Below are 26,360 nucleotides of genomic sequence, written 5' to 3' on the forward strand. Positions count from 1 at the left end.
CAGGTCAACCAAGATGTTCTGGGGTTTGATGTCCCTGTGCAGGACCCCGCAGCTGGTGCAGTGCCGCACAGCTTCCAGGACCTGGCGGAACAGCTCCCGCGCCACCTCCTCGGACAGGAACCTCCGTGCCCGAATGAAATGCTGGAGGTCCTGACACCGCTCCGGGCGCTCCAGCACCATCACGATGTTGTTGGAGAGCTCCACCCACTCCAGCAGCTGGACCACACCAGGGAAGCCAGTGGAGACCCTGTCCAGCAGCACGATCTCCAGCGGTGCGCTGGTGCCGTTGGGCTGTGGGAGGACCACGATGCCGTCAGTGGGGCTGAGGCCCTGCCAGGGGTGGGGAAGCGCTCACCGTGCCCGGGATGTTCTGCACCCTCCAGTGGCCGCACGCCCGCTCTCCCTTGAGGCGTCCTGGCGGATTCCACCCTGCCGGGCCTCGGCTCGTCCCCGCCCGGCACGCCCCGGCTTCTCCCGCTGGCCCCCGCTCACTCACCAGCTCTCCCCAGTGCCGGACGCGGTTCCGTGGCACCCTTTTGATGGCCACCTGCAAGGCAAGGGGAGCAGCGGGCTGAGCTCACCGCCCGCCCTGCCCAGCCCCATCCTCTTCCTCCTCCTCCGCCCTTCTCCTCCTCCTCCTGCACCCCCTCCTCCTGCGCCCGCCGCTCACCGGGGCGCCATCCGAAAGCCGCGTCGCCGCGAAGACAGTTCCGAAGCCGCCGCGCCCCAGCAGCGAACCCAGCCGGTACTGCTCCTGGAGGCCCCGCTGCGCCTTCCCTGCCGGAGAGACGCGGCTGTCAGCGCTCGGCCTGGGGCCAGGAACGGCCCCTGAGCGCCCCTCAACCACCCCAGGCCGGGCATCCCCAGGCGTTCGCTCCTGGGAAGGCGACACTGGCGGCTCGGGGCCGGCGGCCGCGCTGGCCAGCGGCGGAGCTCGGGCCGGGGAAGGCGCAGCGCAGGCGGCGGGAGCGGCCGCGCCGCGTGTGTCCGCGGGGCCCGGGAGGGGCCGGGGCCGGGCTCGGAACAGGCGGAGGCAAAGCGCGGCGATACTGTCCCTGGCCCAGGCACCGATCCCCGCCCAGCACCGCCATCGCCAGGACAGCCAGAGGCGGGCGGAGGCGAGAGCGCGGTGGGAGGCCCGGGGGCGGGGACGGGGCAGCCCCGCCCGGGGCCGGGGGCGGGCCGGGGGCATGGCCCGGCCCTGCAGGGGAGAGGGACACTGGGAGAGGAGGGGGACACCGGGACAGGGAGACTGGGAGCGGGTGCGGGGCTGCAGGAGAGGGAGAGGAGAAGCAGGAGGGAGTCGCAAGAGGAGCTTTTTTTTTTTTTTGCTGCTGCTGCTGCTGCCGCTGCTGCCGCTGCTGCCGCTGCTGCCGCTGCTGCCGCTGCTGCCGCTGCTGCCGCTGCTGCCGCTGCTGCCGCTGCTGCCGCTGCAACTGAAGCCCCGGGGCCGTTTTTCCCCGGGGCCGTTTGTCCGTTGCCCGCTCAGCCCCACGCCGAGCCCCGTGCGCCCCGGGGGCAGCCCCTGAGCCTTCCAAACACGGGAACTTTGCCCCGTTGAGCCAAGACCCAGAGCCTTGACTCCTGCACTGTGGCAGAGCAATCGCCTTGGCTGCTGCTGTGCATTGTCCCTGCTGAGGGTCACACACTGTCAGAGAACATTCCTTGAATGCAGAATTCGTACCTGGCCCAAGCACTGCACTTGCGTCTCCAGCATTGCTTTCCAAGAAAAACGGGGGTAGGCAAATTGTGTGTAGCTCATGGTATTTTACAGTGTCTAAAACTTGCCAAGTCATGGATCTTAGAGGTGAGATCCATTTGTAGTTAATGAGATGGAGAAGTAGTGCAAAATGGAAAAGGGGAGCATAGAAATAAATAGAGAAAACCATCTTGGATTGGTTCTTTCCATTTTTGTTTCATTTTTTAAAAGCTGTTTCAGCTTTCCCAGAATCTTCTCCACAGTCCTGTCTGCTCTTTCCAAGAACCCTTCCTGGAGAACGAGCTGCAGCTTCTGTCACTAAATGTCCTACCAACGGCAGCAAGTTTGTGAAGGAAAATAAAAAATGGTTTTACAAATATATTAACGGCAAAAGGAAGGCTAAAAACCGACCTTTGTTCTCTGCTGGATGTGGGAGGGAACTTAGGAAGTGCAGATGAGGAGATGGCAGAAGTGCTTAACGCCTTCTTTGCCTCAGTCTTTAGTGGGAATATGGCTTGTCCTCAGGACAGCTGCCCTCCTGGGCTGGTAGATGGTGTCAGGGAATAGAATGGTGCCCCTGTTATCCAGGAGGAGGCAGCCAGAGAACTGCTGAGCCAAATGGATGTTCACAGATCTGTGGGCCCAAGTGGGATCCACCACAGGGTGATGAGGGAGCTGGCAGATGAGCTTGTGAAGCCGCTCTCCGTCATTTACCAACAGTCCTGGCTCACTGGTGAGGTTCCGGAGGACCGGAAACTGGCCAGTGTGACAGCCATTCACACAAAGGGTGGGAAGGAGGAACTGGTAATTAGAGGCCAGTTAGCCTGACCTCAGTACCCGGTAAGGTCACGGAGCAGTTTATATTGAGTGTCATCATGCAGCACCTACAGGACGGCCCGGGGATCAGAGCCAGCCAGCACGGGTTTAGGAGGGGCAGGTGTTGTTTGACCAACCTGCCTCTTCTATGAACAGGTGACCTGCGTGGTGGATGTGGGAGAGGCTTTGGATGTTGTCTGTTTGGACTTCAGCAAGGCCTTTGACACTGTCTCCCACAGCACACTCCTGGAAAAGCCGGCAGCCCACGGCTTGGACAGGAGCACTCTTTGCTGGGGAGGCAAAGGCAGAGGGTGGTGGGGAATGGCGCCGCATCCAGCTGGCAGCCGGTCACCAGTGGTGTTCCTCAGGGGTCTGTTCCTCGGGGCTCCTGGACTCAGCCCCAAATCCACCGGATAAAAAACCACCGAAATCCCTGCGGAGCTCTTTGTCTTCCTTCAGTTGTCTTCAAGTCTCCATGGCTTGTGCAGCTGCTTGGAATCAGTTCGGAATTCTCTTAAGGAGGAAGATATCAAAGCGCACCTGGTGATTTTTGGTTTTTTAATTGCAGGAGTATTTTTTTTATTTTTCATTTCATTGAAGAGTTGACTGAAGCATTCTTTAGGTGATCTTGGTGCTGAATGTCTCCTTAGGAGTTCTGAGCACAGCGAAGAATGAGCCCCTTGCAGGCTGACCCTGTTTGGACAACCTGCTTCTCACCCAACCTCACCACGTGTGACATCACCCACCTTGGACTGCGCTCCCAAAACATCAAAGAAAATTCAGCATTTTTTAATAAAAACAAACTTATGTAAATAATAAAATTAGAAATTTATTTTTCAGTTTTATAATAACATTTTTCTATATTTTATTACCTAATTTTTATATTGAACTTAAAAAATCAATATATTTTTAGCAACGAAGAAAGTTATTGGTCATTGGTTCTAAGTAACACACTTCCCTTCATGAATTGCTTGACCACTACTGGCTATTGATTTCTTCTTCTTCATGCTGATTTGCTCTATTTTTAGTCCTTTTGTCATCTTCTTTAGCATTTTCTCAGACAGGGTAAAAGGGGCAACTTTGGGGTTCATGGAGACATTTCTGGGGCACATTTGGGGCAGGGAATTTGGAGAGAACTTGAGGGTCTGGAGGACACATTTGGGAAGCGGGTGGACACTTGGAGGGGCACTTAGGGATTCTGTCGGACAATTCGGGGTCCAGGGGGGCACTTGGAGGTCAGGGAGGGGAATCCGGGGCCCTTCGGGGTCCGGGCGGGCACCTGGGGGGCTCTGAGGGGACTCTCTGGGGCGCGGGGGATGATGGGAGTTGTAGGCGCGGGTAGAACAGGGTTGAACGGCGCCGCGGAGCATCACGGGAGGTGGAGGCGCAGCTCCAATGGCTGTCGGCGGGGCGCGGGGCATGATGGGAGATGGAGTCACGGCTGGAGTAGCGCTCCGAGTGCGCCGCGGAGCATGCCGGGAGCTGTAGTCCCGGAAGTGGCTCGAACGGGGCGTCTGGGGCTCCGGGAAGGCGCTTTGGGGCCACTTTTGTGTCCGAGCCGCGGTTTGAGGTCCTCGGGGGGAACGTGTACGGCTCGGGAGCACTTGCGGGGAGCTTGGGGAGCTGTCACCGAGCTCTCTAGGGCGCGGGGCGGGGCAGGAGTTTTTAGGCGCAGAACCGTGTTCCGAGGGGCTCCGAGGCCAGGGGGGATGATTGGAGATGAATTCCCTGAAGTCGCTCTAAGGGGAATCTGTGGGGTCGGAGCGTTCAAGGGATCCGGGGACGCTTTGGGGGCGGGCGAATGGGCGCTGAGGGAACAGTTGGGGATCCTGGAGGAGCTGGGGGACACTTGTTCACTTCAACGTGTTTTTTTACTTATGAAACATACGTATTGTATTTAAAACTTAATATTCCATAGGTATGGGTTCTATAGGCGTAGATATCAATTAGCCTAAGTGCAAAACCTACTATTCCATGTAAGAATGATGTTCTCTACTGTTAAAAGCAAAATTAACCAAAGCAAACAAAAAGGAGAGAGTTAACAATTAATGAGAAAGGAACAGAAAAGGTTGTTATGCCACTGTAAACTTTCACTCTGAGTCTACATTTCAAATAATACAGGTGACCCATCTGAAGGAGGATTTCTCCTCAGGGGAAATGTCTTTCTAAAAGTTTCCTTTGTTGCCAGGAGCTGCCTCTGTGCCAGGAGCCCGGCCCAGCTCAGCAGCACAGAAACAGCACAAGGACTTGAATGACCCTCCCGTGGATTTGGTGTTTCCATTCAACTCTGTCCCTGAAAGAGTGTTCCAAAAACTTCTCAAGAACTCAAAGGTAAATTAAAACACTGAAGTTTTTTGCAGTTTTAATGGGACACACAGAGAGACCCAATGGAGAAAGTGTCCCCAGGTTCCATCACTGCAGGCACTGATGACAGGTGGGGACAGACAAGGCAAAGGTGTCTCTGGTGCTGAGCAAACCTGGATGTGTTCCATGAATCCAAAAGGCCAAGGCCTGAGCCCCGGCCCCTGGCAGGGCAGGGATCTGTGGGGCAGGGATCTGTGGGGCTGGGATCTGTGGGTCCGGGATCTGTGGGTCAGGGCTCAGCCGTGGGTCACAGATCCGTGGGTCGGGGCTCTGTGGGTCCGGGCTCTGTGGGTCAGGGCTCAGCCGTGGGTCACAGATCCGTGGGTCAGGGCTCTGTGGGTCAGGGCTCAGCCGTGGGTCACAGATCCGTGGGTCAGGGATCTGTGGGTCAGGGCTCTGTGGGTCAGGGCTCTGTGGGTCAGGGCTCAGCCGTGGGTCACAGATCCGTGGGTCAGGGCTCAGCCGTGGGGCTCACCGTGGCAGGGGTTGCTCAGGAGGTCACTCGGGGGGCGCCGGATCCTGTGGGGCGGCTCCAGCGGCTCCTGTGGGGCAGAGACGGGGGCGGGACAATCTGTGGGGCAGGAACCATCTGTGGGGCGGGGATGGGATCTGTGGGGCGGGGTTTGGGATTCGGGATCTATGGGGCAGAGGGGGGATCCCTCAAAATTCCCACAAAAATCCCCAAATTTCCCAAAAACTCCAAATTTCCCCCCAAAAAAATTCCAATTTTTTTCCTCGAAAAAATTCCCAAAATTTTCCCCCAGAATTCCCAAAATTTCCCAATTTTTCCCCATTTTCCCCAATTTTTCCCCATTTTTCCCAATTTTTTCCCAGTTTTTCCCCATTTTTCCCAATTTTTTTTAATATTCCGAAAGTTTCCCACAGAATCCTCAAAAAATTCCCCCAAAATTCCCCAAAATTTTCCACAAAAATTCCCAAATCTTTCAAATCCCCCCAAATGTTCCCAATTTTTTTCCCAATTTTCCCAAATTTTGGGGCTTTTCCCCCAAATTTTCCCCAAAAATCCCCCTAAAAACGACCCCAAACCATCAAAAAATCCCAAAATTTTCCCGATTTTCCCGCAAAATCCCCTAAAAATTCCCCCCAAAATCCCCAAATTCCCAATTTTCACCCCAAATCTCCCAAAATTTCCCCAATATTTTCTCCCAGATTTCCCAAATCCTCCATTTCCCCCCCAGAATTCCCCTAAAAACGACCCCAAAAATCCCAATTTTCCCCCAAATTCTCAAATTTTCACCCCAAATTTCCCCAAATTTCGGGGTTTTTCCCCCAAAACTTTCCGACCTCAAGGGCCACCAATGGGCGCTCTGCAGGGAGAGAATTTGGCGGATTTTGGGAAAATTTGGGGGCATTTTGGGGAGTTTTGAAGGAATTTTGGGAGAATTTTGAGGATTTGGGGTCATTTTGGGGCAAATTTGGGGGAATTTTTTGGGCAATTTGGGAGAATTTGGGGGAAATTTCAGGTAATTTGGAAAAAATTGGGGGAATTTTGGGGATTTTGGGAAAATTCAGGGGATTTGGGGGGAAATTTTGGGAGATTTTGGGAGGAATTAGGGAAAAAAATTGGGACTTTTTGGGGGAAATTTGGCAGTATTTTTCTGGAAATTTCGGGGTTATTTGGGGGAATTTTGGGAAAATTTGGGAATTTTAGGGGGAAATTCGGGGGATTCGGAGGAATTTGGAGAAGGAATGGTGAAATCCTGGGAATTTTTGGACCATTTTGGGTCATATCGGGAGAAATTTTGGGTGATTTCAGAGGGAAATTTTGGGTGATTTGGGAGGGAAATTTTGAGAAATTTGGGAGGGCAATTTTGAGAAATTTGGGGGGATTTTTGCAATTTTTGTAGAAATTTTGGGATTTTTTTTAGATTTTGGTGAAATTTTGGAGAATTTGGAAGATTTTTGAAAAAATTTTGAAAATTTTGGGGAATTTGGGGGGATTTTTGACAAAATTTTGGGAATTTTTTTGAATTTTGGTAAAATTTGGGGAATTTTTGAGGAAATTTTGGGAATTTTTGTGGGCTGTTTTTGGGAGAATTTTGGTCGATTTTGGGGGGATTTGGGGACAATTTTGGGAGAGATATTTGAGGAATTTTGAAGAATTTTGGGGGATTTTTGAAGAAATTTTGGGAATTTTGGGGGGATTTTGGTAAAATTTGGTAATTTTTTGGGACTTTTGAGGAAATTTTGGGAATTTTTTTAGATTTTTTGGGAAATTTGAGGGGAATTTTGGGGATTTTTGGGGAAATTTGGGGCGGATTTTTTTTGGGGGAAATTCGGGACCATTTTGGGGTCATTTGGGGCCTCGGTGTATCCCGTCATTCCCCCGGCGCCGCTTTGCGCCTCGGTGTATCCCGTCATGCCCCACGGCGCCGCTTTGCGCCTCGGTGTATCCCGTCATGCCCCGTGGTGCCGCTCTGCGCCTCGGTGTATCCCGTCATGCCCTGCGGCGCTCTGTGCCTCAGTTTATCCCATCATTCCCCCGGCGCCGCTTTGCTCCTCGGCGTACAAATGACGTCACCCGCGTTTATTTCGCCTCTCATTTGCATAAATTTACATAAGGCTGGCGCGTCAGTGAGGTGGGCGGGGTCAGAGCCGCGTTGGCCCCTCCCACTCCTTCCCAGTACAACCCAGTAACCCCCAGGCCCCGCCCAGTTTGTCCCGCCCTTGTCACTCCATATAAGGGAAGGGGGCGTGGCCTGACGAGGGGCGTGGTCGGTTCACCTGTGGGGGGAGGGGCAAAGGTTACACCACGCCCAGAAACCCCGAAACCAGTATAAACCAGTATAAACCAGTGACCCCAAACCCACTCCCAGTTCATCCCAGTATAAACCAGTGACCCCAAACCCACTCCCAGTCCATCCCAGTATAAACCAGTGACCCCAAACCCACTCCCAGTTCATCCCAGTATAAACCAGTAACCCCCAAACCCACTCCCAGTTCATCCCAGTATAAACCAGTGACCCCAAACCCACTCCCAGTCCATCCCAGTATAAACCAGTGCCCCCCAGTCCCCGTCACAGTGCCCTCACCTGTCCGTACTGGTTTGAACTGGGATCTCTCGACGCTCGGCGGCCTTCAGGGAGCGGCTCAGGGCCAGGGCCGGGCGCTGGGGGATACTGGGAGTTACTGGTTTATACTGGTTTGTACTGGTTTGTAATGGGTTATACTGGTTTGTACTGGTTTGGGGGTTTTCCTTACTGGTTTGTACTGGGACAGGGTTTAGGGGTCACTGGGATGAAGTGGGATGAACTGGGAAGGGATTTGAGGTGACTGGTTTGTACTGGTTTATACTGGTTTGGGGTTTTTCTTTACTGGTTTGTACTGGTTTGTACTGGGAGGGGGTTTGGGGGTTTTTTGGGATTTTTGGGGAGAATTTTGGGGATTTTGGGGCATCAAAAATCCCAATTTTCAGTCGGAATTTTGGGTGAATTTGGGGGATTTTGGGGCTTTAAAAATCCAAATTTTTAGTGGGAATTTTGGGGTGAATTTTGGGGGTTTTGGGACTTCAAAAATTCCAATTTCTGGGTGAATTTTGGGGATTTTGGGGCTCCTAAAAATTCCAATTTTTAGTGGGAATTTTGGGGTCATTTTTGGGGATTTGGGGCCTCCAAAAATCTCAATTTTAGTGAGAATTTTGGGGGATTTTGGGTGGGAATTTTGGGGTGAATTTGGGTAATTTTGGGGCTTCAAAAATCCCATTTTTCAATCAGAATTTTGGGGTCATTTTTTGGGATTTTGGGGCTCTGAAATCCCGATTTTTAATGGGAATTTTTGGGGTCATTTTTGGGGCATTTTGGGTGAATTTTGGGGGATTTTGGGGCTCTAAAAGTTCCAGTTTTTAGTGGGAATTTTGGGGTGAATTTAGGGGATTTTGGGTGGAAGTTTTGGGGTGAATTTAGGGGATTTTGGGACTTTAAAAATTCCAATTTCTGGGTGAATTTTTGGGATTTTTGGGGCTCTAAAAATCCCAATTTTTAGTGGGAATTTTGGGGTTTTTTGAGGGATTTTAGGTGGGAATTTTGGGGGGAATTTTGGGGATTTTGGGGCTTTAAAAATTTCCACTTTCAGCAGGAAATTTTGGGGTGAATTTTGGGGATTTTTGGGCTCTAAAAAATCTCAATTTTAGTGGGAAATTTGGGTGGGATTTTTGGGGTGATTTTGAGGGATTTTGGGGCTTAAAAAAATCTCAGTTTTCAGTCGGGATTTTGGGGTCATTGTTTGGGATTTTGGGGCTCTGAAATCTCGATTTTTAGTGGGAATTTTTTGGGGTCATTTTTGGGGCATTTTGGGTGAATTGTGGGGGATTTTGGGGCTCTAAAAGTTTCTATTTTCTATTCCTATTCCTATTCGTCTTGGGTCTCACACTGCCGTCTTCGGCTCGTCTGCCGTGCCCTCAGCGCTACAACAACGCTGCTACCTAGAGCCGCCGCTTTGCCTGACTTAACGTCTGTGCTGCGGCAGTCCCTTGGGGTGTTGGATTAACATTTTCGGCTGCAGCAGTCTCATTGCAGTTTGGGTCTTTTCTGGACGGTAGCAACAGACTCCCTTGCACTCCTGTGCAGGGCTCGTTGCTGTACCTTCTAGACAGATCTGTAATGCATACATGTTGAAGAAACACACTGTCTTCCGTATGAAGTGCCAGGAGTTAAAATGAGTCCGTGAAAGATGGAAACCTTTAGAATTCACTAACTCAGTTTCTCAAAGCATTTGTGACCATGTTGGGCTTTGCGTGGTGACCACGAGCACATGAAAGTGTATAGCAGTTTCAGAACATCATGTATACTTGCCTAATTTTTGTTCTACAGACTGAACCATCCCAATGTGGTGGCTGCCCGCGATGTCCCTGAAGGGATGCAGAAGCTCGCACCAAATGACTTGCCATTGTTGGCCATGGAGTACTGCCAAGGTGGAGACCTCCGCAAGGTGGGGTCCCTAGGATGGTAACCTAGGAATGGATCACCTTCTGATCTGATCCTAGGTTTTCTACTGAAGTTTTCCCTTCAAACCTTTGCTTTCATACCCTGATGTTTCCTATTTCTAGTCATGGCATCAACAAGTGTTGGTGGCTTGGTCCTTGGTATTACGTTCAGCTTTTGAAGACTTAAGTGCTTTGTATTTTTTTAGGTGCAAGTGACACTGTGGGAGTTTGCACACAGAGAATGAGGGCAAGTGTAGGGGACGTGCAACAGTATTTTAGTATGGCCAAGACCATTGTGGGGTAGGTGCATCTGTAGGCTGTACCCTTCCTGAAAGTGATGAACTCTTGTCTGTCACAGGAAGAGATAACACATGGTAGTTCTAATCCTAAGGCTTTTCTGACCTTGTCTATAATCTGCCCATAGCTAAAACACAGACCTTAGGCCTCAGATTGGAGTTGATAGTGTCAGGCAAAGAGGGATGGAACAAATAGGAGGATGAAAACAGGATGACAGTGACTTCTTTCATCTTCTTTCCCATGCAATTAAACCAAGGCACAAAGCTGTAATTGCTGCTACCGCAGGTCACAGTCCATAGAGTTTTGTGCTTCTGGAGAATTTAATTGCTGTTGCTGAAACTTCTTGCATCCCTGAGAATTTGTGGAACTCTGGAGTTCACTCGGGATAGAGAAGGGAAAGACTACATTCTGTGTTCCTTACTTGCAGTACCTGAACCAGCTGGAGAATTACTGTGGCTTGCGGGAAGAAGCTATTCTTATCTTGTTATCTGACATTGGTAAGTGGTGGCAGTACCTTCAGTTGTCTGAACTATGGAAACCCTTTTAGTCCTGAGTCCACTCTCCAAATATACAGTAGTGACCTTAGTGACTCCATTTCAGATTGACCTTTTATGATCTTGATCATCTCCCAAAAGTGTTGGGAGACTGGGGAGGTTCTTGCCTACTGGAAGCTAGCCAGCATTACTACAGTTTACAGGAAGGATGTGAGGGAACATCCAGAGAGAGAACTCAATTTGTGTCCAGAGTTCTATGGTGCTGACTTTACCCCCTTACACTCAGTGTTTCGTTGTATGTTTGATTGTACAAGGTCTGATGTGAAAGCCATGCTTATTACTAGATAGAGTAGATGAATCCTTACTGAGCTCATGCTAGGTACTGTTACTTAGCTCTAACAACTGGCTTTTTCTGTCTCAGCTTCTGCTCTCAGATACCTTCATGAGAACAGGATCATCCGTAGAGACTTGAAGCCAGAGAACATTGTGCTGCAGCAAGGAGAGCAAAGGGTAAGCAGGAAGCAGTCGTCTCTACCTGCACAGACAAGTAAACTTACAAGGAACCTGCATGTGCTTCATGCAGTTACATGGTCCCTCTGCAAGAGCACTCAGCCCAGGATAACACCTGTCTCAGGTCACTGTCACATAGTATTCTGTGTGCAGCTGAGGTGAGACGTTGTATTAGACGTCTGTTAACACCTGACATTTTGACTTTCAACTATTAAGGAAAGAAGCAGACTGTCCTGATTGACCAAAGATCGGAAGGAGCTAGAGGCGTAACTGCTAAGTGTGCTACAACACCTTCAAATTCATTGTGGTTTTAGAAATCTACAGTAGCCTCCCATTTCTGCTTCTATCTCTTCACTGGCACCTTTCCTGCATAGCTTTGAAGAGCCAGACCTTTTCTTTCTGCTGTATGATGTGCTTTTAACAGGACTTCAGTCTGGCATTCTTATTCTCTGTTGTGTGTTTCAGTCAATACACAAAATCATTGACCTTGGTTATGCTAAGGAGTTGGATCAGGGGAGCCTGTGCACATCCTTTGTTGGGACACTGCAGTACTTGGTAAGAAAGGAATTCAGCTAGAAGAGCAGCTACTGCTTTCTAGTGGGATAGAATTAACTGTTACCAAGCTTTGGGCTGGGATTAGGTACTTGCACGGTATGGGGTGTGTTTGTGGTGCTGAAGCTAGCAAAGGTGACTGCTTTTTTGCTGATGCTGGATTTTGCTGAGACTGGGTTTTGTGCTACCTGCATCTGTTATAAATAAGCAGGAGTGCCAGTAACCTATGCTACTCACTCCAGGAGGGTCTTAAAGCACGTGAGAGGCAGCGTTCAGTAATGTCTTTAATTATTTGTACAAATGTTAATGAGATGTTAAGGGACAGAGAAAGCTAAGAGCTTTCTGGCCAAAGCCATCTGGCTTTGTCTCATGCGTGTAAACTGTATCAGGCTCCAGAGCTGCTGGAACAGCAGAAGTATAGGGTGACAGTGGATTCCTGGAGCTTTGGCACGCTTGCCTTTGAGTGCATTACAGGCTTCCAACCATTCCTACCCAACTGGCAGCCAGTGCAATGGTGAGTGAACCGTGGCTGGGTGGTAAGTGGGCATGATGTGACTTTCCTGTTTACAGGAAGCAGAAGTGTGGTCCCTTGATTCTGAGGATAATATCCCTATGTTTCTTGCCCTTTTGGAAAGTGACCCCTTTCACAGGGGCTTGACTCACCTGAGCAAGTTCAGCATTCCTGATCCTTGCTCTATGGGATAAGGGCTGACTCCCGCAGGGCAGGTAACAGAAACCAAAGTGGCATCTGTATTATATGTCAAGAGTAGCTTTCAAGAGCCTACTAGCATGCAGGCTGGGAAAGGCGGGCAATTTTTTCACCATTGTACTCGCTTACATTAGGCATACAAAAGTGCGTCAGAAGAGTGAGCTGGATATTGTTGTTTCAGAAGACTTATCCGGAGAAGTCAAGTTTTCTAGCAGTTTGCCCTGCCCCAACAATCTAAACAGGTGAGTACTGGAAATTGCTGTGCTGAGATAAACTGATTCTTCTGCAAAAGGACCAAGTTTGTGTTATATGCCTTACTGTGTTAATCTGTGAATACATTGAGTGTGTGACACAGGCAGTACTACTGTCGCTTGTCAAATTTGTGTAGTCTTGGTTTCTGCCTTCTAAACGCTGCGTTTGTGATGGGGAGAGGTGGAGTGCTGGAGGGAGAAGGAGGGGGGCAGTTTTGTCAGTCCTCCCACACAGAACAGGCCGTATCGTTACTGCAAATGCACTTTTTCCCTTTTCTGATCTCCTGGTTTTTGTTGCTCAGTGTTTTGTCTGGGAGGCTGGAGAAATGGCCGCAACTCATGTTAATGTGGCACCCACGTCAGAGAGGTACAGATCCTACCTATGAACCCAATGGGTGTTTCAAAGCATTGGATGACATTTTGAACTTGAAGGTAAGCAATATGTCTGTATTACCCTAAAAAGTTTTCCAGAGAGCAGTTTCCTGAGCCTCTGAATCCTAGACTTAGGAGGAAGAGTGAGGCAGAAACTCATAGAACTGTCTCCTGACCGTTAGTGACAGGTGCTTTCCTCTTGCTTCTTTGAGGACAAATACTCCCTGAGCTTGTTGGGAGTAGCGAATAGCTTCTGTGCATGCTTGGTTCCATATTCTGAGAGAGGATTCTACAGGTATTTAACTGCCATGTGGCCTCTCTTCCCCTTGATGGAGGACAAGAACTTTGCCATAATGCTAGGAAGTAGCTGATTCTGCCAAGTGCTTTGAAGAGTTTCTTGGTGGTCATTTTTTCGGTCCCTCAATCTCTGCTCTAAGATGACCAATGTATCTTCAGCCTTTCTCATGCCATGCTACTCTTCTGGTAGTTGCTTCACGCTTTGAACATGGTTACGGGAACTGTGCACACCTACCCTGTGACAGAGGAAGAGACTCTGCAGAGTGTGAAGGCCAGGATTCAGTCAGATACAGGAATTCCAGAACAGGACCAGGAACTAGTGCAGGAAGCAGGACTTGAATTGTTTTCTCAGAAGTTGGTCACTAAACATACAGCTGATGGCAAGGTGAGTCTTGGTATTTCCTTTCTTGAGTTTGAGTGAATCAGAAGTCACTGCACTCGCTTTGGGATCACAGCACTCCCTGCTGTTGTGGCATGCTTTTGTCATGGTAACCTCACAGACCTAACAGCCACTGTAGCGTAGGCAGCCTGTTGCCTTTGGTGCTCTGTGTTTGGTTGAGGAGGACTCTTCTGTTTGTGGTGTTGCCAAGGCTTGCTCTTCCCAAGAAAACCTGGTTGGGTCTTTTGTCTTCTGCAGGGGAATGATACTGCAGCAGCAGACACAGACCTTCTCTTCCTCTTTGATAACAAGAAAGTTTCCTGAGGCTCAGGTGGCCTTGCGTCCTCATCCAGAAAGTGTTGACTGCATCCGTAAGGACTCCTCCGGCATGAATATGAAGGGCGGGGCGGGGTCAGTGTTGAGAGGGGCGTCTGTGTTTTGTGGTCTGTATCGTGCACAAAGAGTAGAGGGAGCTTTTGCGTATTGGGACTGAAGAAGCGGTAAAATGGACTGTCATTCATTCAGTTTATCAGAATAACTAAAAAAGGGAGGTGTTTGATTATGACATGCTAGGGGAGCTGCACAGGGGTTATCCAGCTCTAGGCTTTGCAGGCAGTAACATGCCCCTCAAAGGAGCAGTGTTTTGGTCTGTTTTGTGATAACACAGTATTCCTGCTTCACGCTGATATGTCCATTTCCCTTTCTCCCACCTCCTCTGTTTTCAGTTCAGGATCCAAAGAAGAATCTCCACTTTTTCCAGTTGCGCAAAATGTGGGGTCAGATCTGGCAGACGATGCGGATGCTGAAAGAGGACTGTAATCGGCTTCAGCAGGGGCAGCGAGCAGCCATGTACGGTGGCCGTTTCTCCACAATACTTATCTCTGTCTTTGTGCGCTGGTGGAAGGGAAGACAGAAATGGGACCCTGTTGGAATGGGGAAGCCCGTGATTGGAGCTGTATGCAATTCATGAAAAGTGGAGAGTTAGCCCTTTGGCACAACTGCATTTGTCCTCACCGCTGTCTCAAGTATCTGTTTTGGATGTAAATGAAAGCCTGGTGGATTTCTACTTTCAGAGGCTAATAGGACCTTCTTGTCCTTGCAGGATGAATCTGTTGCGTTACAATAGTACCCTCTGGAAGATGAAGAATTCTATGGCCTCCCTTTCTCAGCAGCTGAAAGCAAAGCTGGACTTCTTTAAAACAAGCATCCAAATTGACCTGGAAAAGTATAAAGAGCAGATTGAGTTTGGAATTAGTGAGTATAGCATCTGGAAAACAGGTCTTTTCATGACTCTTATCCTCACAAAAACACCTGCCTCTTTCTCTGTGAACCTGAGAAAGCCAGTCACTCTTCTTTGATTCCTGTAGCTTCTGAGAAGCTGCTGTTTGTCTGGAAAGGGATGGAGCAAGCTGTGGAACTTTGTGGGCGGGTATGTTTCTAAATCTAACTGCTAGTCATAAAGAGGTTTGTTTTTGTTATCTCTCCCCTCCTCCCCCTTTAGCTTCATTGTCCCTGCCTTAAATAGAAGCCCCTTGTATCTGCACTGATGTCAGATTTCACATTGCCTCGGTTTGTGTGGCACAATTTTTGTCCATTATTAGTACTACATGAAGCTCGTTCTGTTGTAAGGCTTAGGGGGAAACGGGAGATCTTGGCGAAGCCCCAGAAACGTCTTGGAATTTCCTTGAATTGAAACGACTCGTTTGTCTTTGGCCAAGGCTGCTGTTTGCATCTTGTTGGTTTGTTTAGAAATAAGAATGAGAAAGGAAGAACCAGTGTGAGTGTGAGTGGTAGTGTCTCTAGGTATGAGACTGTTGTGTTGCTTATGTTCTACCCTGCTTTCAGGAAGATGATGTGGAGCAGGTCGTGAAGAGGATGATGGCCCTGCAGACAGACATCGTGGACCTGCAGAGAAGCCCGCTAGGTCGTAAACAAGGAGGAACACTGGAGGATTTGTGAGTTGAACTACCTTGAGCTTCAGATGCAGGAGTGTTTCTGGCTAAGCTTACTCACTAGAGGACAGTGAAAGGGCTGTTTCTTCCACCCAAATTGTGGGGGACTGGGAGCACTTTAACACTAAAGATGTTTTTTGACTCATCTGTCATTGTTCTGAAATGGCAGACAGGTATAGAAAAGATTTGAGTTCTCAAACTATTTGTTCCATGTTTTGGTTCTTTGGAAATCCTTTTCTTTCCTGCTTTTTTCTTCTAGAGAAGAACAAGCCAGAGAGCTGTACTGAAGACTCAGAGAGAAGCCAAGAGGTAAAAGATGCTTTAGCTCGAGGTCAGCTTGCTTTGTGTGTAACTTTGGAGGTGTAGTAACGATCATTGAGAAAACTATCTGACTTCTAGGCGTGCCCAGACACTAGCAGCACATGGGCTCTCCTGGATTGCCTTTTCTCGAGAGGGAAGTCAGGGAGTCAGTTTCACACTAGGCCAGCCTTCCTTTCTTGGTGCTTTGTGAGCTGTTCTCGAAACTCCTCTGGAGCTCTTCTCAGAGCAGGCTGTTGCCACAAGCAATAACCAACCTTTCTGGGTAGAAAGGATGAAAGACACGACTGTTCCTTTGATCCAGTCCCAACTCTCCTTTTCAAGTTCTTTAAATTTTGAAGAAGGTGGCTAAAATTCAGTGTAATTCATCCCACTCAAACTTGCATATCCTGAACTTTGGCTGTTTCAGGATTAAAGCAGTAGTGGAAATGAGCCGCTAAGAATCTTCTCACTCTGTCCTATAAACCGACCTTTCTGTGTAATATTGGCTCTCATTCCAGATCAGAGGACAGGCGGTGACAGCCAGGAAATAGTACGACTGCTTCTACAGGCAATCCAGACCTTTGAAAAAGAAGTTTGAGTCATTTATGCTCAGCTCAGGTGAGCTTTGCACATTTTATTCAGAGTTGAGAGAAGGTATTTTCTCTTCCAGCAAGAGAAGGTTTAAAACTCATTGCATATGGCTCTTGAGATCTTGCAGTGTTAACAGAAAATCATTAACTTCAGAACTGTTCTCCTACTGCAGTGGCCCATGTGTGATCTGATTAGTTTTTATTTTTTTAATAGTAAAACTGTAGTTTGCAAACAGAAGGCATTGGAATTGTTCCCCAGAGTGGAGAAAGTGATGAATCTGATGAGTGAAGATGAGGAAACAGTTGTTAGGCTTCAGGAGAAATGACAGAAAGAACTGTGGAACTTGCTGAAAATTGCTTGTGTAAGTAAAATAAGAACTCCCCTTTAACCTGAGAATATGGTTTGTAGCACAGGCTACTGAAACAATAGTAAATTGAGTGTTTCCTATGGTTCTTTTCTTTATTTTGAATCAGTATGAAAGCCAAGTTCCAGGTTGTCTCATATTCCCGGCTGCTGAAAACTAGTGGGAACAATTGCACTCTGAATATTCTGTGTTTTCTTCAGAGTAAAGTGCGTGGTCCTGTTACTGGCAGTCCAGAGAGCATGAACACATCCCGTCTTGGTAGCTCAGGTCAACTGCTGCTGCAAGTCCCTTCTGGAACATTCAGTGTATCAGAATCTGTAAGAAAAAGGTGAGGCAAAGTCTGGAGTTCTTCGGCTGCTAATGCCACCACTACAAAGCTAGTCTTCCTGCTTTGTGAAATAATGGCACACAGGGTTTCTCATATTTTACACTTTGTGTTCAGCTTGCGTTGTCAGCAGCCTTAGTTTACTTGGTAGTTAAGACTTGCTGGGGCTTTCAGATCTTCCATATGAAAACTGGGTATCATGTATGGCTTCACTTCCCCCAGCCTCAGTAACAAAAGTGGTTTTTTGGTTTTCTTCCTTTAATCTGAGATGGTTGGGCTCACTTGGAAGTACACTGCCAGCAAGAACTGTTGAAGTATTGTCATGTAAGGTCACAGTAGCTGAGCTGTGTCATTGAGACTGCTGCATGCGTAGTTCCGGCTTGCTTAAATGAACTGGGTTACCACTTGGAATGAAAGACCTTGGTTTGTTTATTTGCCTGTTGCCCCATCCTTAAGTTTATAGGCTTCTCAGCTTTTCCTCTAGCAACAGTGGTTCCACCTAATAAGAGCCCAATTCCATCTTGGAATACATTTCCTTTCCCCCATTTGGTAAATCAGGGGCTGCCACCAACTTTTCATTTGCAGTATGAATTACAAGCCTATGACCTGACTAACTTCAGTGTTCTGCAGCGTATCTGCCAGAAGTATTTCTTGATGACAGAGGCAGCATCTCTTTAAACTGCCACAGAAATTAATAGTGTAATAATTGCCCCTTTCAGTGAGGAGCTGCTGCTGGAATCTCGGGAACTTTGTAGCCAACTAGAAAATGTGATGCATGACACAATGAAGGATCAAGAGCAGAGTTTCTTGGTAATGTATTCACTCTTCTGTAAATGGACTAAGGAAGTGCCTGGCTTCGAAGTTCTGAATGTGCAACTTTGCCACCACTAACACAGCTAAATGAAATCTGCATTTTACTCGTGGACAAGGGGGAGAGTAGGAGATGCACAGAGATAGGAAGCACCGGTTCCCTCATAATCTGCCGCCTGACTTACTCTGCTTGCCAAAACTGGGAGCCACATGCTGGGAACTTGCTGCGCTAAACAGTAAAGGATGGGGCAAAGCACTTGGCTGTTGTACAAAACTACTGCAAAACTGCACACAAATTTGGGATGAGCGGGTGTCAGGGATCCTTAATTTAACAATGCAGAATATTGAAGAGAGAGTAAAATACTGGAGAGTGCAAGTAGGTTGTTTCCTTAACAGCAGTCACGTGGCTCATCATGAAATTGACCAACTTGTTCCCAGTAAATTTTTTATAACTCTTAACACACTTTACCTTTATTTTAGAAAAAGCTCAACTGTAGCCTGGTGTTGAATTTAATTTATTCTTTCGGCTCTAGACTGGAGCTGGCTGCAGCTTCAGGTAGAAGAAACAAACAATCCAGAACAAACCCAGATGTAGAATCACTCTGGTTGCCTCTGAAGCCATGCTGCTTTGGGAAGCCAACTGTGAAAAGCTGCTGCCTCTGAGAAGGGAATATCAGCTGCCTTCTACTGTCACCAACTGCTTATGTGATACATATGGCTTAGCTTTTAGTATCCACTTCTCAGACACTTTCACAAAGATACATTAGGGAATGCCTGTTCTAACTGCTTGGAGAATGTTCTTAATTGTGCCTTAAGACAGCAGATCTCTGTCCTGATACGTCTTCCCTTAGGCATCGCCTGTGGCTGTTTTGCTGCATTTTAGGCTTTCTAATGAACAATGGACAAGGTATACCCAGTCACTGGTAGATGTCACCTTCCTAATGAACTGTGAACTTAATTGCTTAACTTTGCTGATTTACACTTTTTTTCTTTAAGTGTAATGGTAGTACTTACCTAATACTTGTTTCCTGTATGGGAACAAAATTATCTAAAGCATGTAAACTTTTGGTTTGCTCTTTTTGATGCGCTCAATAACACTATAATGGAAAAAGCTGCTTTCACTGTGCAGGTCTCTAAAACGTGAGAGGTGTAAGAATGTTAGCCTAGAAACCAAAGAAGGAAATCTTCAGTGTACAGTTATCATGTAACAAAGCATTTGCAGATTATCTATTAACCATGCTTAAAGTTGCATGAAAAGATGAAAAAAAGACCAAAAAACCCAGCTGGATGGAACCTTGGTGAGAGTCAACACACACCAACCTTGTGTTCTGACTGTGACCAATTTATTTCCTTCTGTTCTAACCCCAAATTTCCACTACAACACAGAGACCTCCTTTTATAAAAGGCTGTGAAGTATAGGACATGCAAAATGCAATACAATAATGGGGAGAGGTTGGATTTTCTTTTGTTTTTTTGGAACAGATTTAAAATACAGGAAACTGAAATGTGGCACAAACATCACAACTTCCATGCATGCCTTCAAGTGTCTTCCTTTGTTGTGCTGGCACACTCTGGACTTCAGCATTGGGTTAAAGTCATTCTTGGGCAGAGTAGAAAGTTCACACTTCTTCAAATTTCCGAGTAATATTAAGGCTGAAATGCACCGGGTACACTTTTCCTTCATCTTCCAGAGCACCACCAGTTGTTTTACTTAAAGCTGTGTTAGGCTTCCAGCTCAAATCCCAGCCCAATTTTGTGACCTCCAGCACTGAAATTCTTGCCATCAGTCAAGCCCGAGAGGGTCAGCTTTACACCTACAAAAGCAAGTCACGAGAACCATCATGCACTGACATCCCAGTACAGTGCTCTTCCTCAGGTCCTTGACCTCACTAATGTGGCTTAGTTGCCACAGGAACTTGCATACACAGACATCCTTTAGTTCTCTGAGTCTGCGTAGACTTCTAGCTCCTTTGTTCATCTAGTCTGTTCTTAAGATGACAGTGAATTAAACCGTAGTGTAGTACTTAACACCATTTGCTGCCACCAGTGAGAACTGCGTACCAGGTCGAAGGGCATGAGTGTAACCAATTCCAATGAGGCTGGCATTGTTCACTTTAGCCTATAGGAAAAAAAAAATCACAGTATTTATAAACTGTGTAAGTATTCATACAGAAGTATCCCAGTCCCCTGAGAAGGTGGCCTATGCATTAACACTCTTGAGCTACTTGGAGACCAACCTCTCTTAGAAGCATGTTCCAATCTTTTCCTTTTCTCAGGAGTTTTCAGCTTAAGCAAATGGTGCAAATTCTGCCTTCACAGAATGCCATGCTGTTTTTCACTGCCTCCTCTATTATGTCTTTATATCTTTTAAAGAGCTACTTACTGCAGTCCCTCAGAGCCTGTCTTGTTCACATCACTCAGGAGTGATTTTCTTTTTTCTTCTAATGAGCAAGAAATACATGAATATGCAATCCCCTTTTTGCATTACTAAGTTTTGAGCTCTTAACAACAGTATTTCTCATTTTCAATTTTGGTTCGGTGGTCCTGGAACTAATTGTTGTTTTGAAACATAAATGCTTGCTACTTCAGTTCTTGGTCTTAAAACACACACGTCAGCTAACTTTCAATGGTTAACTTACTGTTAGGAGAAGGCTGTAAGCTCAGGTAAACTTCCACCATTGTAATTATAATATGGTTTTACATTATGGATTTAAGAATTAAAAGGACACTTTCATTGTCTTTTAAAAGACATTTTTCAGCACAGTAGCATGCTATTCCAAGCACACTAGTCAGACTATTTCACTATGGACAAAATTATATTTCAGATTTCTTTTCCTCCATAAGTTCACAAGTACGATGTGTGAGGTCCCAATTTAAATTTGAACCACAACAGAAGCCACAGTTCGCAATCTACCATACTTCCTCAGTAACTAGTTCAAGCAACTGCTTCATTACAAATTTTCAGTATTTAGGGGAGCTTGAAATACTCATTTCTGTAACAAAATTCTTACCACAACGGAAGTCTTCTCATCCATTTGGTACTTTCCAGCAATACCAAAACGTGTGTTGTTACTGCCAGCAGTCCATGCAAGATTGACTGATGTCTCAACCTTCTGATAAACAGACCCACCAAACTCAGTGCTGTCATTCCTGTTTGTAATAGATGCAAGTGTGTCAGGCCTTGCTTTGTTTAGTAACTCTTTAGATTAACCCTTCCCCACAATGATTTGACATTATCTCCTAAAATGAACCAAGAGATCCAATACTTCCCTGAACCCAGGCTCACTACTTCCTAGCTGGAGCTGGCAGACTCCTGCTCCTATTTTTTTTTGCACAAAACATGTTTTGCTTGCAGAACAGAACAAGACTTGCCAGAGACCTACAGTTTAAGGTTCTGACAAAAAAAAACAAACCAAACAAACCAAAACCAAAACCAACCCACCCAGATAACCTGGTTGCTTGTCTCAAGTAAGCCAGTGTGCAGTAACACATAAAGGAGACTTCAGTTATGAGAATAAGACTGAAAACAATGTTGTTGCGTTATAATCATTTAAATACACCATCTTCAGAGCGTCTCAGGCCACCTGAATGCCAAGATTAGGGCTACGCAGCGATGACAGCTGGACACAAACACAATGCCACGCATGCCTTTCTCCTTCATCGTGGGCATTTCTGAGGGAGAAAGTTTCTGTGTGGAGAGTGTGATTGATAACTGGCTAGCTGCAAAAGGTCACGTAGACATGAGGGAGCTTTGCTGAGCACACAGGCACTCTCATGAGAACCAGCAAGGCAGCAAGCTTCGCATGTCCTTGAGCACAGCTGGGATACGATAACAAGACCTTGTAGCTGAAAGATATGAGGGAGAAGCAGGTAAAACAAAAACTTACTCAAACTGTGTAACCACAAAGAAATGTAGAAAGAGGCATAGCTGACTTTTAGTCTGAGCACCAATCCTGAGCTTAACTTTTGAAATATGCATGAGCTTATTAGTGTTATTATAAAAGCATTGTATGAATTATCAATAAACGAGATTTGCCGATCACTCATATTGAGTGCCACATTTCTCCCGCTGCGGATTTCCCACAAGAACAGACCTTCCAGTTCTTAAAATCTTCTTAGTAGGAGGTGTGATGGTGCACTTTGACTAAATTGTGGTCAATTCTGTCTCCTAATAGCTGGCATCTTCAGATTCTACTGGCGGTGTTGTGAATGTCTTTTCAAGAGTTGAGAAGGAAAGTGTCTTTTAAGGATTCTGATCTTCCAGTGTGATGCGTAGATACCAGTCAACATGTAGACTGATGACAGGCACAGACAGTATTCTTGGCAATTGCTTAGAAAATAAACAAAACATCAGGCAGTAGAATAATCCTGTCAACAAGGAGGATAACAGTAACTTTTCCAAGGGACAAATGTCAATGTCACTTTCAGTTACATTGCAGGAAAAAATGGTAAAAGAAATGGGTGTGACCCAGAATTCCCACAGCCAAGAGGATATGTGAGTACCAGTTTGGCTGAAATGACTGTTGCTTGTCATTCCCCAGTGACAGTTTGGAGAAGTCATCACAGGCTCTTTTAATTGATGAATACTGATCTGTATAAGTCAGGTGTCGGTATATGTATTTTCACATCCTTTTTTTTGCTTTTTCCATTGTGCTGCAGGTAATCTCAGAACAGCAGTGGCTGTGCTGAAGCAATATAAATAGTAATCTCTGATTTTTTCCAATGATGTTTGATTGCCAAGTGATATCCTCAGCAAAGTTGGTCAGACCCTCTCCGTCCTACTCCTTGTAGCTTCTGAGTACTGAGATTGTAGAAGGCCTTACTGAAGCTGACAGAAGTAATTTTCATTGCCTTCAGTGACTTTTCAATTGGGCTGAAAGTGCTGGTTGGTCTCAAAAATACTTTGTGAGCTTTGATCTAATGAGTGGAGACCAGTGGTAAATCAAAATGGAAGGAAGAGCTTTGTGGGCAAAATGCAGTACAGGTTAATTTGCTTTTTCAAATTCTAACTTATTTAAATTTTACATTGGAAGTTGTGGAGGTCTAAATCCCTACTACCACCTTAAGGCATCTCTGCCTCATCATTGCTTAAGACACTGACTGAATGCACATAGTTTAATTTAAAGTTGATTGCATTTAACAACAGAGTTTTTTAAAGCCTTTAGTCATGTAATAATGGTAGATAGCGCTTCATTTAGTCAAGAATGACCCGATACAGTTATCTATCATTTACATTAGCAATGCTGAACTGACAGTAAATTCAATTAATTCTTCAATTTTATGCTCTTAACATTTAAAAACCTAAATCCACTTTAAAATCAATTTGCATTATTTTGAAGATGGGATTCTTAATGTTAAGCTCCTATTAAATCCGCATTTTCTCTACTCTAAGGTTGCTTTGAAGTTTTTTGTCATGTTTTTGTGGAATGTTGGTCTTAAGCAGTTTTTGTGGGTTTGTCTGTGACTTAAGGAGCTCTCTATTGGATACTGATCTATGCAGTTGAAATAGAACACTGGAAAAACATGATTTATAACAAGTGTTCTCATAGCAGACCAGGAGGTTGGGTTGATATTTCTTCTTCTTCCATCAAGGAACACCCGTGGCTGTGGGCTATAATTTATAACAACAGTGCTGCTTTGACCGGTTTTGGTTACTGTGGGCTTGTTTTCAGGAATGATGAGTATGTAGTTATCCCATCTTGAAAGAAATACATAGCACATGTGCTTATTTGGATTAATTAGTATGGTTTTATATCACAGTTGATAGAAAGCTGGAAGAAAAGCCCAAGAGTAAAGGAATAAAGGAGGCAAACCAAACAACTGAGGGTTGTGACTGTGGTTAAAGTCCCTTATGAATTCTGAGTGCTCCAGCACCGGTTTTCTGTGAGTCACTCTTTGAAGCTGCCTTATCATTTTGTTATATATATTCCAATATATGTCAGCCCTGTCAGACCCTAGAGAGAACACTTGCAGTGAGTAATTTCAGGTCTGAGTGCCACAACCAGGCTGCTGAGAAAGCTGGCCCAGCCTTTTTTGTTCTTGGTGTTTCTGATGGTTTGAGCTGCAAGTTCACTCAGCTGAGCTGCTCTGTGCTCCAGCTCTGTTTCTTTAGTGATGCTGCAGTACTTGCTGCACGGCAACTCAATTGGAAAACAAAGAAATTAATGATACAGACAGAAGATCTGTTCCCAAAGCAGGGTGAAATTCTGGTGGAAGGGCTTCTGCTGCTTGAATTTTAAACACTGTGCTGTGAAACCTCTCACGTCATCTGTGGGTTAGTGGTTGTATCACCTGGGATAGTCCATCCAGGCCCTGTTGATGCAAACGTGCTTTTCACTGGTGCTGCTCCCTATTTTGGAGAATATCTGAAAATAAGGTGTGAGCAAGTACTGAAAATTTCCATTTTTGCTCCTATTTACCCACTTGCCTGCTGTTTTAATTTTGAAGTAGGGTGTCAGATAGAATCTGTCTAATGGCAGTGGTGTAAAAAGCATGCCTTCAGTTCCAAACTGAAACCCCTTTCAGTCAGCAGATGTCCCAGCTCAAGGAAAATGGGTTGCAAGCCCAAAACATTCACTTTCCCTGCCTCATTTCTAATGGTCTTACCGAGGAAATAGCCAGACTTGGATTGTGCTTACTCTTTGCAATGAAGAAGTTATTAATGCTGCGTTTTCATGCTCCCATCGTCGTTGTACTCCAAATGTCTGTTCTGTGGAATGGGCAGGATTAGGCTGTTTAAGACAAAGGCACTCCACATTTACAGTGCCTGTAAGGTCCATAGTAAGAGCCCTAAATAGAAGTATCATTTCCAAGATGCCTTCTATTTTACAAGCAGCCAAACAGAAAATGAAACCCTGGGTTGAATTGTAGTCTTCCTGAAGGAAGTGTCAAAGCCTAACAAGGGAGCTTGACCCAGCTTTGTACTTGTTGTTCAGTGAAATAAACTTTAATTCTTAATGAATCCAAACACTGTTAATGAATCCAGTACTACTACTTTACTGAAAAAAGCTGCAATTACTGGACAATCCCCTGATTTTCAGCTGCTGTAAATCACTCTATCTTCACAGAATGGAGAGGGGCACTTCATTTAACAACACTGAAGAATTAAGACAGGGAAATGGCATAAAAATCAGAAGGGATCTTAGAATTATAATCAGGGGAAACAGAGTAAAGAAAAACATGTAAAGTTGGGCGTTGCTTCTGTGAAAAGAGAAGTTGTACATCCATGTACATGTAGTTGCATTAAGGAAAAGCGTTAGTATTCAAGCCAAATGATGTCATGGAAAAACCGGTTTGTTTTTTTTAAGCATGCAAAACTTCTGTCAGTTGAAAGGGGATAAGAACAGCATATTAATCTATTTCCCTCCTTACCTGTTGTTTTGTGAAGTAGTTAGGATTGCTGGCATTTTCCATCTGGAATTTTATGCCAGTGGCAGATCCCTGACTGTGATGGTAGAAGGGTAAGGACCTCATCCAAATGCATCAAGAGGAATAGTGTTTCACTGTGAAACTGCCAAGTATTTCAGACCGGTGCCTAATAAGGCAAAAACTTGTTGCAATTATGTGTAAAGTGTAATTTATCTAATGTAATTATGAGATGTTTAGAGCCAGTCATTTGAAATAGACTCCACTCCTCTGTTAACTTTTGACATTGGAGAGACTGTAACCATGTTGCAGACCATCAGCCCTTGGATTAAAATTTAAACCTACGGTGAGCTTCAAACTGCTTTGCATTTACCCTCAGAAGACAAGGGAGGTTGAATAATTTTTCTTACGTTGATTTATCTTAGGAAAATGGGTGTCAAGGTTCTGAATTACAGTAATTATTGTAAGCATGTAAAATATTATCAACTACAAGATACGTCTGATGTGGTGTGGATGGATTAGTGCACATGCTAAGACCAATTTGAGAACATTTCACTTTTTGCTACGTTTGCTAGGGCTAGTTACATCCACTTAAAATACAGATTTGCTCTAAAATGGCAGCGGTTTGCAGGTCCTAAGTGTTAGGACTTTGGTTAAAGCAAAAGGAACAAAATAATTCTTTTTCTTTTAGCTTGTCATGCAGTTTGTGCTGAGGCTTTCAGTAGTACTTTATTGTGACAGCTCATTTTCCTTTTCATTTGATGCCCTCATATACACCTTGTCACTCTATTAAACTAGAAAGATTTAGTTTCTTAAAGAGCCTTCAATGAAGCTGTTATAAAGCCTTTTCTCAAAACAACAAATATGGAGCCTGAACACACGAGATTACATTGTTTTAGTTTATGTTGCTTTTTTGAGGAAATAAAAACAGGAGAGAGCAAGAGTTTATTGCTTAAGAAGTATCAGCTATT

The 26,360-nt window shown here is 45.8% G+C and overlaps 1 pseudogene; it reads left to right on the forward strand.

The window, feature by feature from the left end:
• The first annotated feature begins 9,506 nt into the window (after positions 1-9,506).
• LOC136303960 (inhibitor of nuclear factor kappa-B kinase subunit beta-like) lies at positions 9,507-18,865 on the forward strand (annotated as a pseudogene).
• Positions 18,866-26,360: the final 7,495 nt, after the last annotated feature.

Source organism: Chamaea fasciata, unplaced genomic scaffold (genome assembly GCF_029207755.1).
Source record: "Chamaea fasciata isolate MVZ Bird 193981 ecotype frontalis unplaced genomic scaffold, bChaFas1.0.hap1 SCAF_45, whole genome shotgun sequence".
NCBI classification, from domain to species: Eukaryota; Metazoa; Chordata; class Aves; order Passeriformes; family Sylviidae; genus Chamaea; species Chamaea fasciata.